Source organism: Vulpes vulpes, chromosome 6 (assembly GCF_048418805.1).
Source record: "Vulpes vulpes isolate BD-2025 chromosome 6, VulVul3, whole genome shotgun sequence".
In the NCBI taxonomy this organism is placed as follows: Eukaryota; Metazoa; Chordata; class Mammalia; order Carnivora; family Canidae; genus Vulpes; species Vulpes vulpes.
Window position 1 is genome coordinate 39,168,313 of NC_132785.1, and position 13,676 is coordinate 39,181,988.

General features: G+C 33.9%; 1 long non-coding RNA gene across 2 annotated transcripts in view; it reads right to left on the bottom strand.

Annotated features, from left to right (window-relative positions):
* The window catches only part of LOC112923769 (uncharacterized), a 127,545-nt gene that overhangs the window by 14,792 nt on the left and 99,077 nt on the right, over positions 1 to 13,676 (bottom strand). Inside the window, exons 3-5 of one of the 2 annotated variants that reach the window (XR_012002020.1) lie at positions 9,349 to 9,489; positions 7,353 to 7,446; positions 5,216 to 5,352 (exon numbers count right to left, since the gene is read on the bottom strand). The exons of the other annotated variant lie outside the window; for it this stretch is intronic. This is a non-coding gene — a long non-coding RNA (uncharacterized lncRNA). Of the gene's footprint in view, positions 1 to 5,215; positions 5,353 to 7,352; positions 7,447 to 9,348; positions 9,490 to 13,676 lie in introns of those variants that run through there. 2 annotated transcript variants of the gene reach the window in all.

Below are 13,676 nucleotides of genomic sequence, written 5' to 3' on the forward strand. Positions count from 1 at the left end.
AATTACATAAAAGCATACCTGGCCCTCTCAGGGGTAGTTCATTTCCACCAACTGAAATGGTTTTCCATTAGTGCTTTGAAGGGAGATGTTCCTGGTTCTTACTTTTGTAAATTAAGGGTTTGGCTCCCTGGGGGAGGTAGGAGAGATGAGAGAATAGGGTTTCACTTGTGGCTTCTCTTCCCTTGTTGTAATCAGCCCCATAAGAAAAGTTTCCCTAGACTCTCTGATCTCTGTGAGCTCCTGGCAAGAAAGTGCCCTTCCCTTTCATCTGGCCCTTAGTGACTTCTCCTTCCCAACTTTTATCAATTTAACATTTGAAAGCTTTATCTTCTTAATGGCTTATAGGATCTGGAAAAATCAGCCCCAGGTCGGCAAAATCTTGGCCTTCTCTCTCCCCAGGTTTCAGTAATTACTCCATACACTGTGATCTCAGTTTTCTAATATTTCTTAGGAGAAATATCTAATTTTCCATTTGTTTGGCTTTTCGTGAATTGTCAGCGCCAATGGGAATCTTTCCAGCTCCCTGTTCTCCAAGCTGAAACCTAGTTGTCTGGATTGTTTTAGAAAACTACGTGAAATCTATTTCTTAAAAAAATTCTTCTACAGTTTCATATGGACTTATCAACACTATACATAGCCCATCTTAATCTTTTCCAATGCCTGTGCTATCGTGTATAGTTAATAACTCTCCTTCCTACTTTTAAAAATAATATTATTTTAATCTTTTGAGAAAAACTAGTACTCTCATTTCATCCAGGAGCCTCAGAGAGGGTTTTGTTTGATATTTGTTTTTGATTTTAAGTTAGGCCAACATCGATGATTTATTGGGGCAAAGTTGAATAGTAGGGGAGGCATTTAATCTCTTTATACTTTTAAGCCATATATTATTGTCATTGTGCATTTGTATTTACTTCTCCTAGAATTGAAAGAGGATTTTGCCTCCTTTTGACCTCAGAAGATGGATTCTTCTTTCCAGCCTGTCTCTGGGCCAGGCAGAAGACTCAGAGGGCAGAGCATCCCCTGATGGAAACTGAAACTACCCCCTCAAGCAGTAAGGACTGCCCTGAGCCAGCAAGATCCTGCCCCTCTGGACTTCAAGACAGGGATCCTTTGCCCACCTGGACGTTCTCACACACCTTAGCCCCACATTTTGCTAATTTCAACCTGGTAGTATTTGGGGCACTTTGGAGATAGTCTTCAAGACACTAGTCTGCCTTCTTCCCAGTGCTGGCCTCAGTGAAATAAATTCCTTTCTTGTTTCACTGTCAGTCCTTTCTCTACTTTTGAATTTTGTCCGTGGTGGGTGGCCTAAACATGATCTGTTTGGGATCCCCAGCCAGGAGCTCTTGCACCCCTGCTAGGGTGAAACACCTTTGAGAAAAGGCATAATTCCAATTTAAAATTCTTTCCTATGCAGTGTCTTCTACAAATGAGGTATTGAATAGTTATTGAATTTATTTAGTTTGAGTACTCATGAATCTTTATCAAAACCAAAAGTCCCCATAACAGCTACTAATAAGAATATTTATTCCACTTTTTCTGCCTATCTTTCTTTTTTTCTAGTGCAAACACCTACAAGATTGATAGGCAAACATTTGATGGAACTCAAGTAAGTTATATATTGAATATAATAGATGGCATTGCAAGCATGAAACAATCCAGTATTCAGTAATATTTATGCCATGTTAAAATGTGGTTATTGCTACATGGACATCTAGCACAAAATAAGCACCAAAAAAATAAAGAAATTTATCTAATCTGCTCTAATTTTTCTTAATATCCTTTCACAAAATTATCAAAGTTAGCAACACATATATCATCAGAAAAAAAAAATTTATGATGCAGGTCCTTTCAGGTCAAATAACCCTACTTGAAACACAATAAAGAGATTACAATCAGTCAAAAGGCACCTTAAGTTCAGGCTATAAATTAATGAGGGTAAAAAGGTTAATAATAAATAAGAGAAAGGAATAAAGGGACAGATGGAATGACAAGAGAAGCAAATTTCATTTTATTTCTATCAGAGCTAGACTTCATCCTGTTCTTCTAGCATTCTGCTTCCTTTCTTGTTCAAAACACAAATAATGAAACAGATTTGAAAAAGATTCATTAACTGATGTTATGTTTGAAAAGCTCTGTGATGATGGTATATCCAGTAATGGAGGTGGGAGTGGGCAAAAACGATCCTAGAAAAAAATTATATTTAGAGAAATAATGTGGATATTTTATATCAAGTGTAAAAAGATGTTGCCCAATTAAGCCACCTTTCATGGCATTCTAAGATCAGATTTATTTTCTCAATACTGATTCCCAGCTATTCTTAATACTTATTTTTGTCCCAGGTTCTTTCTTTACATGAAAACGATTGAGACAAATAATTTGCTTACATGGAAATGGGGCTGTAAATGTTGCTGGTCTTGAAGATTTCCCAGGTATGTTTCTTCCTGACTTCTTTATTTTTTTTCTGTTGGTTGTCTACAATTTATATTTTTATATCTATTAGAAAAAAATTAGGCAATGTGTAACATCACATATGCTTTAGATGGACCAAAATTGTTTGCATATTTAAAAATCATTTTTTCTCTCTTAGAAGCCAAGGAAAAGTGAGAATTTTTTAAAGGCCTAGTTTAAAGAAAAGAAATACAGTTACTAGAACAGAAATAACCCCTACATTGGGAAGAAAATGATACCTAGAGTATGACTGAAAAACTTCACTTGGAAAGTCTTAGTTGTAGGTCAAAGAGGATCTCATGAAGTATCAATTCAAATTCATAGAAAATAATCCCATACATGAAAATACAAAATGGTATGCCACCTAAGGATTACATAAAGGGGGATCCATCTGGTTTTAACACAGGAACCAAAAGAAAATTATTCTTTTCTTCTTCGCCATGCTTATGTTTGTTTACTTCCTTCTAACTATAAAAGTCCTGTGCTAGTGGTTCCCCTGCAATGGTCTTTTGATTCTTCAGGTCCCCAAACATCTTAGCACTTGCTCTTGCCTTTTCTTGCCCCCTTTTCTTAGAGCCTATAGTGCATGGTACTACTCTGTCTGGAGAGCTGTTGTGATTAGGCAGGTATTCTGAAACCAAGATGGTGACACAGGCCTATCTGAGTATCACCATTCTCCTAAGCAGAAATACCCAAGTTTTTGAATGCCCCCAATTCCGCAGAGGCAGCTTCTGAATTCTTAATGTTTCCAGACAAGCCTGCTTCTGAACTCTTCCTCTCCTGAAAGCTAATTTTGCTGAAACTCTTGCAAAGAAGTTTTATGTTATGATTCAAAAATCTGTAAATCCATGTTGATCCATCTCAGCATAGTCATTGTCCAGTGACATTTTCAATATAACTGAAATGGTAAATTGGTATATTTTCAATATAATTATGGATATTAGTTCTGAAAACATGTTTTACTGGGTTAAAGACAGCCTCTTATAAAATTCTATCAATAAAATCAGAATGGAACACGACAAGTAGATTTAAGTTTTAACTGTACTGCTGCCTTAGTACTCATGTGTAGGCATTAGGACAGTGCTTTCATGGTTTCACCTTCCCAAGCCCATCTATGTATATTTAATTATCACTGTATCTCTTTTAGACAACATTAATTTGCATCTTTAAAAAGGCTGTTCCTCTTCCTGTAAATGCTCTTTTCAATCTCTCAACATACACCAACGTACGCTTTTTCTTTATTTTTTTCAATATGTTTTTATTTCCATTCCTGAGCACCTGTATTAAATAATGTTGGCATGACAGTTTCGCTTTTCAAATCATTGTACTGTTACTATAAAGATTGTCACTGTTTAGTTTTTACTTAAATGATAAGGAAAGTACCAACCAAGAATAATAATGCCAGTTCTTCAGTAAATATTCACTCACTCAAATTAAAGATCTGGACTCAAATTTGCTTTCCACATCCACATGTAATGAATTCATATGTTCTTAATAATCATTCTCTGATAGACTGAAGAGAAGTTTTAATATAGCCTGGCACATAAAATTAAGAATCAGGAAGTATTTGGGTTATTTCCCCCAAATTTGGGTGAAAATCATTTCATCAATTTTATTTATTAAATACATACTTAGTGCTTCTTATACTCCAGGTAATGGGCTGGGTGCACAGAATATAACCATGAGTAAAATATGACCCTGCTTTGGGGACTCTATGGTCTAGTAAAAAAGAGAGCATGAATAAAAATATTTACAGTCTTGTGAGGCAAGTACCAATCAGTGTTTCTAATGTGCTGTGGGAAGCAGTGGAGCAGATGCATGTCCCTGAAGGTATCAGCAGCTCCTCTCATAAGAGACACCTAAAGAGAGATCCCTGGGTGGCGCAGCGGTTTAGCGCCTGCCTTTGGCCCAGGGCGTGATACTGGAGACCCAGGATCGAATCCCACGTCGGGCTCCCGGTGCATGGAGCCTGCTTCTCCTTCTGCCTGTGTCTCCGCCTCTCTCTCTCTCTCTGTGACTATCATAGATAAATAAATAAAAATTAAAAAAAAAGAAAAACATCCTCTAAAAAAAAAGTGAGAGAGATACCTAAAGACAATCCTTTCTTGCATAAATAAATTGGAACCTCAGATTTCTTGAGACTCGTATGAAACCAAAAAGTTAGATTTATCTTTCTTACTCCCTGACAATCCTTTTCCATGCCTAGTAGGTTACCTGGAACATATGGTTCGGAATAAATATTTTCTGAATACAGGCTTATTGAACAAATAACAATGTGAAAAGCCTTAAAAACCCAGTATTTTCAAAATATTTAACTCACTTCTAAACATGACATGAATGGCCATACCATGCTTTATAATTGTTATTTATCTCTCAGTGTGACTGCTATATCTTTTAGGTACAGAAATATTAACGGATTTGATTATGGGGTACTGCATCAGAACCAATTGAGAATGTTACATAATATTTGGTATGTGTACTACAATATCTTTTTTGCATTATATATGAAAATAAATATAAATACTTTAAGTAAAAACCATAAACAAATTTTAATAATATTAATTAAATGTAAGGAAATTATATTTATTTTATATTATATATTTATAAATCCATTATTATATATACATATTTTATATACGTCTATGTATACATGTATATGTGTATATTTATTTTATGTGTAATATGTATTGTACTTTGAAATCCATGTGGCTCAGAGGGACTAAGAAGATAAAAATTTGTGCTCTCTGAGTGAGTCATGAATTACAATTTGCCCAAATAGAACATTCTTTGAATTCTCTTCAGGAATAGCAACTCTTGCCACATCATTTTCCTGCTAGTTCACAGCTGTCAGCTTCAAATCCAGGATCAATTGCAAGATGGGTTCATACAGCATAGAACATTCTGAGCAAAAATGAGCAAAAAGACTGTTAAAGAAGGCAAAGCTGCAGGTATTTTAAAAATTGATTTGTAAGTCAACTGTGGTCCACTTTAGGGGTATGCATATAGAAGCTGATGACAAACTGATGCCTCTGTTTACCTGAGAAACACAGAGACACTCAGGGAAAAGTATTTTACTTCAGTTCAGTGGCTTTATCATGAAGCTTAGATATGAATGATAAAAGGTAATTTTATACAGCTAGTCACTGTTTTCCTGACCATCTTTTTTGTCAATGTCATATTTGCATCATCCCAATGTTTACTGTAGATAAGAAAATGCACCAATTTTTTATTTGACGGTTTTTATATTTCATTTTAGTATTTTATCTAAATGAAGTATTGATTTCCGATTTTAGAAAATTGATCAAATAAAACCACTCTTCTATTTGTAAACATTAATTAATATCATAGCATTCCATTCAAAAATATGTACTTTGAATTAGACTCATAATATCCTTAATCTGAAATTGTATTAATCTAGGAAACATTTGATTTCCTTTGCTGTCCTCTTCAGTGACAAATTTTAGGAAACTCTCTCTAATGGACCTTGTCTGTACATAACTTATTTAGATCAAATACTGGAGGGTTTTTTTTCCTTATGTAATGGAATTTGAAGATTTCATTTTCTTTTAGCAAGTTACAACTGCAACTTTTCTTTAAAAAAGGAAAAACAGAACTAAATCCTTGGGTCCTTTAAAAAATTAATCTTGAGAATTCAATTTCTTTTACCTCCTAATGTCTTAAATTTCAATCATCTCTTTCATTTTTACAGGACAAGAACAGCAGTTTTCTTTAAATTGCTAAGTTCTATCTAGTTCAATACATTTTCTACCTTAGGCTTTTCTTGAGCATTCTATGATTACTAAGTTGTAAAAAGAATAAAAAGGCACTTTTACTTCTTGGCTGGATGAAAACAATAAGTCATTGCACCCTGGCTTACTGTCAACCCTTAGCGAGGAGGTACAAACAGCAATTGTCTCTTGTGATCCAACCTGACACCTTCCATAGATCTCTAAGGTCAACTAAAACATCACCTTATTCCCTTTTCATGTTGCATCATTTGTAGGCTTAAAATTTAATTTAAATATGATCTAAATAATCCAACCTAATACAAACCCAGAAAAAAATGTTTCATTTGAAGGGTATATTTCCTTATTATCTTTAATAGGTAATAATATGGCAAAATATGAATTGGAAGGTAGAATTTTAAAAAAACATCAAAAATTCTCTATATGACAGCTTATTAAAAAACTACAATCATATATTATTGACCAGTAACGTCACTATTTTAATGCTACTGCAAATAGAGTTAATGTAATTGAGATATGAAAACGGAACTACAATATGCAAACCCAGCTGATCAGATATAGTGTAACATCTAGTAAGAGCAGGTTGTTACATGGAAGGTATTAAGAAAGCATGCAATAATTTTCCTTAAAAGATGTATCATGCTCATAACTACTATATATGAACTTATGTGATCATTTCTTATCTACCAACTAAACAGTAAGTTTCATAAGAGAAAAACAGTTTAAGCATGATCAATATTTTATCAGGGCAATTCCTAATGGTGGAGAGTTCATAGACAATAAATATTTCTTCAATGAATAAAAGAGCCCTGAAGAATTTGATCAGATTGCTAAGGGATTTATAAATTTTGCCATATTGGAAAACATCAGAGATACTGAGTTATATATTCTGGGAAAAGTTAAGGGAAAGGTACGAAAGAACCCATAGTAGTTTGCAAATGTTTGAAGTTATATAACAAAAAGACAAAAATGGACTTGTTTTAGTCTCTTCTAGTGGTTAGAACTGTGATAAAACATTAGAAGTTTAAAAAAAAGATAAACTTCAAGTAAACATGAAGGCTTCCTAAAAAGTGGGAGGGTTTACAATTTAATAAGCTAACAAGAGATGTCTATCAAGCTCCCAAGCAGAGACCTACACAGAGAAAGAATATTTACCAGTTCACTCCAAATACATTTTCCAGATTAGTTGTGAATCTGAATTATAAGAACATCCATAGCATGCGGGCTTATGATTCGTTGATGCCATCCTCTAATTCCAAACAAGAAAAGAAATTATTATAATTCACCAAACTTTTTAAACAATTAATTGACATTTTCAAGGAACTGAATATTTTTAGAGCATATACTAAAGTTAAAAACTTTTTTAGAGCTTATTTAAAATAATTATATAAAGTAAGAAGACTTCACTACAAGAAAAATCAATTAGTAAATCCAACTGTAATCATACGTTTAGTTAAAATAAGAACTATCACCTTGATGATGTTCTGATTCACTAGTGAATCACAAATATTTTGAGTCCATTCCCATGTCTCAGACAAGGGTCCTGAACCCAGTCAACATTTTCTCCCACAATGGTGCCCTGCCTGATGCATTTGCTAATTGGTCCTTTTCATCTACTGATTTTTTTTAACTGGTGACATTCACACCCTGCATCACTGGCCCTTACCTTTGAATAAAAATAATTGACAAAAAAGCTTGTGTGCAACTATACAGAAGGCACTGCTGTAGCCTCTTATCATTCTCATGTCCTTCTGGAGCTCGTATCTCTGAGATATATTTTGCCCTGCCTCTGCCACTCAGACTTACAATCTGACAGAGACTTGTTTCAAACTGACAACCTAATTTCAGAGGAATGATGATAGACTGTGCTTTTCATATTTCCAAATCAACTGAATTTTCTTCATCAGAATGCCTATATAAGTTTGATCATAGTGGTAGTGATTGTGAGGTTGTGGTAAATAATACTGCTACTGGTCAAATAGGTTGGTGCCCTTGCCTCAGTGAACCTGCAGGAAACCTATATTTCTATGCCCCTGAACTTGAACACTGTCATAGGACTTATTTTCAACAATATATGAATGGAAGTAGTCTTTGTCAGCTAAAGCAGACATTTTTAAAGCCAGTACATGGTTCCTACGTCCTGCTGCCACAAATTTGCAATGTTTCTAAAAAGAGGCTATTCCGTCAGCCTTGTACTGAAAGTAAAGACACCATACAACTGTAATTCAGACAGAAGTCAACCTCAGTTTGGTATTCAGAGAAAATTATCTGTCTTGTTGTGAGCCACTGAGACTCAGAGATTGTTTCTTACCACAGCATGTCCTGCTCTATGCTGATTTATACAAAGCCATAAAGCTTGAGACTTTTTTTACCCCACAAGTATAGGAACATTTATAAACGAATCGTGTCTGGCATTGAAAACAATGTGGAGAAGCAAAGTGGGCAGGAGATTCGATTTGAAAAATATGAAAGAGAAGTCCCAGGGTAAGTCCAAATGAATTCAACTTTGGTAGCGTCAGAAGTAATTTGTAAGCAACTTAGTGTAAAATGTGTAATCACCTTGAATGAAAAACAGGAACTTTACTTGCTAATTTATGTGGTTTAACAACTGAATATATTTTAAGAAGACACTTTGTTGTAGATAAAGATGTTAGGATGAGGATTTTTGTCTTTGGGAACAGAAAGGAAGTGACAGCTTTTAAAGACAGGAACAGGAAGAAATAACAAAATTTTGAAATGTGTTGCATGAACAGCCTGGATGTGGGAGAAAATAAAAAGAGTAAGGTTTGTTAGTGATGCCAAGGTAAAGTGATTGAAAAATGAATATGCCACCAAATGGCGAGAGGGGGAAAAAGAAAAAAGAACACAGATAAGGAAAGACAGATGAACACAAGAGGGATAGAGGATAGCAGATAACTTTTGCTTGTGTACAAGCACTTGGCATAATTAGCTTGTTGCAGCAATTAACATGTAGTCCATCCTCCTTCTCTCCTTTGTATCTAGAAAAGAAGAGAATGTCACTGCTTGGTATCGCTTTGAAAGGATTTATTTAGTTGTGCAGTCAAAATAGCATAGCATTTCAAAGAATCTCATGAACACATACTTTATAGATAAGTAGAAATATTTTTAAAAATTGATGAAATAGGGGCACCTGGGTGGTTCAGTCGGTTAAGCATCTGATTCAGCTCAGGTCATGATCCCAGGGTCCTGGGATGGAGCCCCATATCTGGCTCCCTGTTCAGTGAAGAGTCTGCTTCTCCCCTGCTTGTGCTTTCTCACTCTTTCTCTCTCTCTGTGCCAAATAAATAAATAAAATCTTTAAAAAATGATAAGATACTAAGAAATCATCGATCTTCATTATTTCAAGGGGCACCATTTCAAAAACATCAGTAGGAATGGGTAAATTGAAGATTTTTTTACTATAATCTGAATTTACCTGCATAATTCCTCATGTGGATATGATAGTCCATATTTTTATTTGAATTTAAACATAAATGTTGCTTCAAACAAGAGAGTAATAGCCAGAGGTGTAAAATAATAGCCAGAAGGGGAAAAAGTGAAAAAGACTAGTATGTCTTTTTATGACTAGGATTTCATGACTCTATTACATAAAAAAATGCAATGCTAAAAAAATAATTAATATGTTTAAGAGAGCAAAACAGATTAATGAAAAATTTATAACTACATAAAGATATTTCTAGTAAATTTGTGATAGCATGTTTTACTTTAAAATTTTATATTTAAGGAATGATTTATACTGGGATCCCTGGGTGGCGCAGCGGTTTGGCGCCTGCCTTTGGCCCAGGGCACGATCCTGGAGACCCGGGATCGAATCCCACGTCGGGCTCCCGGTGCATGGAGCCTGCTTCTCCCTCTGCCTGTGTCTCTGCCTCTCTCTCTCTCTCTCTGTGACTATCACAAAAAAAAAAAAAAAAAAAAGGAATGATTTATACTTCCCTGTTTTAACTGACATTTATTTTTTCTACTCAAATATACTAAGTGGATTTATGCTAAAATTACTAATAGTGTATAAAAGCAAATTAATAACAAGTTAATAGCACAAACAATGGATAACTCTTGAGATTCTACTATGTATTAGAAATTTCACTCTCATTGTATATGCATGTTCTAATTTAATCTTCATTAGACTCCTTGAAAAAAACAATGTATTGGTTACATGTTTGGACTCTAGACTCAGATTGTTTATGATTGTCTTACTGCTCTGTTTTTTACAACTGGGATATTTATTTTTATAGCTAAATGCACTATTAAATTTTATCTTTTATCTTCAGATTTCTCTATAAATGGGGGAAAATTGTGCAAAGCCCTTAAGTTATTGTAAGAATGAAGTAGCTAATGCAGAGATAATTTGACATACAAATAATATTAGCGATTATTATGGTCCCCACCCATTCAAAAAAGCAGACTCTAAGATTAAGAAAGGTAAATTCCTTTCTCCAAAAGTGTATAACAGATTATACCTTTCATATTCAGACTCCAGGTCTATGGACTTTAAAAAAACAAGCTCTTCATTATAATTATTGTCCCATTTAGACAATCCTGACCTTGAGTAGTTAATTTCTATTTTATACATTTTCATAGGAGTTCATTTGGAACTTAACAATCCATGGGTATCAATAAAGGATGGCTACCAAAAAATGTCCTCCCTGGGCGCCTGGGTGGCTCAGTGGTTGAGTACGTATGCCTTTGGCTCAGGTTGTGATCCCGGGGTCCTGGGAACAAGTCCCGTATCAGGCAACCCGCAGGGAGCCTGCTTTTCCCTCTGCCTATGTCTGCCTTTCTCTGTGTCTCTCATGAATAAATACATAAAATCTTAAAAAAAAATTCTCGCTGCTTCCTAAAAAGTTAGAATGACTTTATAACAGAAATGAATATATGTAATATTTGTATTTTCAGTATGTTCATATATCACTCCATATACACAAATAAATGCGTATTGTGAATAACATAATCTTTCTAATACCCATAGCCTCATGATCAACGTTCAGCTTCTAAAAACTGAGACCCATGTACCAATTTATTGCAAAGCAATATGTGTTTCTAGAATAAGTTTGGAACAAATTGTGAATTATCTAAATGCTGACTTGAGAAAATGGATATAGGGATGCCTGGTGCTTGGGTGATTCAGAGGTTGAGCTTCTGCTTTCGGCTCAGGGCCTGATCCCAGGGTCCGGGATCGGGTCCCACATCGGGTTCCTTGTGGGGAGCCTGCTTCTCCTTCTGCCTGTGTCTCTGCCTCTCTCTGTGTCTCTCATGAATAAATAAATAAAATCTTTAAAACAAAGAATGGATATATTTAACAAAATGGTGAACATAAAATGAAAATATCTGTTCTGATCCTTAAAAGAAATATTCTTCTGATTTCTGAGCTAGTATACAGATTTTCTGCGGTTTAGATAAAAATGGTTTAGAGGACAAATATTATTCAATCTTTTCAATTTGATTGCATCTGAACCCTATGAGTTACTCACTACTATATTTATTAGTGATAATATATTGATTATACATGCATAACTTAAATTTATACATATATGATACATATTCATATGTAAATATAATTCATACTTATTTAATAATTGTTTACTTCACATGAATTCTGTATGCTGGATTGAAGGTATTGTGAATAACTAATTTATTATAAAGTAGACCCAATGGAGAGGCTCCTGGGCCCCTCAGTGGATTATGCATCTATCTTCGTCACAGGTCATGATCCCAGGGTTCTGGGATAGAGCCCTGGGTCAGGTTTCCAGCTTGTCAGGGAGTCTGCTCCTACTTTTTCCTCTGCCACTGGCTCATGCACTCAATCATACTATCTCATAGATAAATAAAATATTTAAGAAAAAATAAAACATAAAATAGAGCCAATAGCATAATAATGATTAAAATTTTTGTATTTTATTAATTTTCAATTTACAAGTTTTGAATGTGTCACTTTTTTTAAACTGTATTTATCTATTCTAAGAATGATTTTTGCAATAGATTCTATGATATGGCTCTTGTTTACCTTGATATATATATAATTTTGTTTTCAATCCAAATAATTAAATATATTTGATTTTGAAAGCCTTGAAATCTTGTTTTTTTATTTAATTTTTGGTGTTATAAACAGAAGAAAAATAATAATGAGTTATATTATCTGCTCAGGAGAACTATATGGAGTAATATACATAATTAAAATGCAATTTTATAAAAAATGTACAAATATTCAAAGTTTGCTATTATTTTTACATGGGTTAAGGGTAAATTAGTCCTATCAAAGAATTCCTCTGAAAATAAACATTTTCGAGATGGTATGACTTAGAGTTCTATTTAAATTACTAAAAAGAATAAACACAAACAATTTCTTTCAAATATTAACTAAATAATGCAACATGTAGCTTTAGTAGTAAAAAAGCAGAACTGAAAATATATTAAATGTATTATTTTTCCCATTCATATTAAAATATGTATACTATACATTGGTGACCAAAGTAAAAATCATATGAGGGTTATTTCTTCATATAGATAAATATTTCAGATACATAACTTGATGTTATGTTGTTATGATTTGTACACACAAATGATGTACAGAGAACTCTATTACTGTTATTCACAGTAATGGCAAGAAAATCCTCTGGAATTTTAATTTTGAGAAGAAAGGTATTTATTAACACTGCTTAATCATTTCATGAAGCAAAGATGGAGCTAATGGAGAACACTGGCAAGGGATTAGTTTGTAGCCTCTTCAATGTTTATTTAAACATGTCTGGAAGGAAAAAAATTAGCTATATAGTTTTAGTGTCCTAGAACAAGAAGAATGAAATATTTATGAACTGGAAGTTATGTCCACCACATTTAATACCTAATAATTTAGCAGAAAAGCAACTAATTTCTACAATTCCGTGGACTTTCTGCTTTTTTATTATAAGATTGATTGATTGATTTTAGAGAGAAAGAGTGCAAGTGGGAGAACAAGGGGAGAGAGAAAGAGACTCTCAAGCAGATTCCCTGCTGAGCACAAAGCCCAAAGCAGGACTCCATCTCACTACCTGAGCCAAAATCACAAGTCAGAAGCTTAATCAACTGAGCCACACAGGAAACTCTGAGTTTCTGCTTTAAATACAGATATAAAACCAAGTGTCTTCACTAGTAACTCCAGCTATTGTTCAGTACCAATCACATGGGGAACCTACATAATTACACACATATGTGAGTGCACATAGGAAATATATGTATATCATTAATCTGTGAAAGAATATTAAATTAGTATTAATTTTCTTTGTTATAACAATTACTTATTTCAAATTGTTACTTTTACTTTTTTTCTCATCCAATTTGAATTTTGTGAAAATTAAATTGTGCCTAACAGGTTTACCTGAAATTGGTCAAGACCAAGAAAAATAATCCTTCTCTTCTTCTCTCTCTTTCTCATCACTTTAACAAAAAACTTGAAATCATATTATAAACTTTAAGCCCATT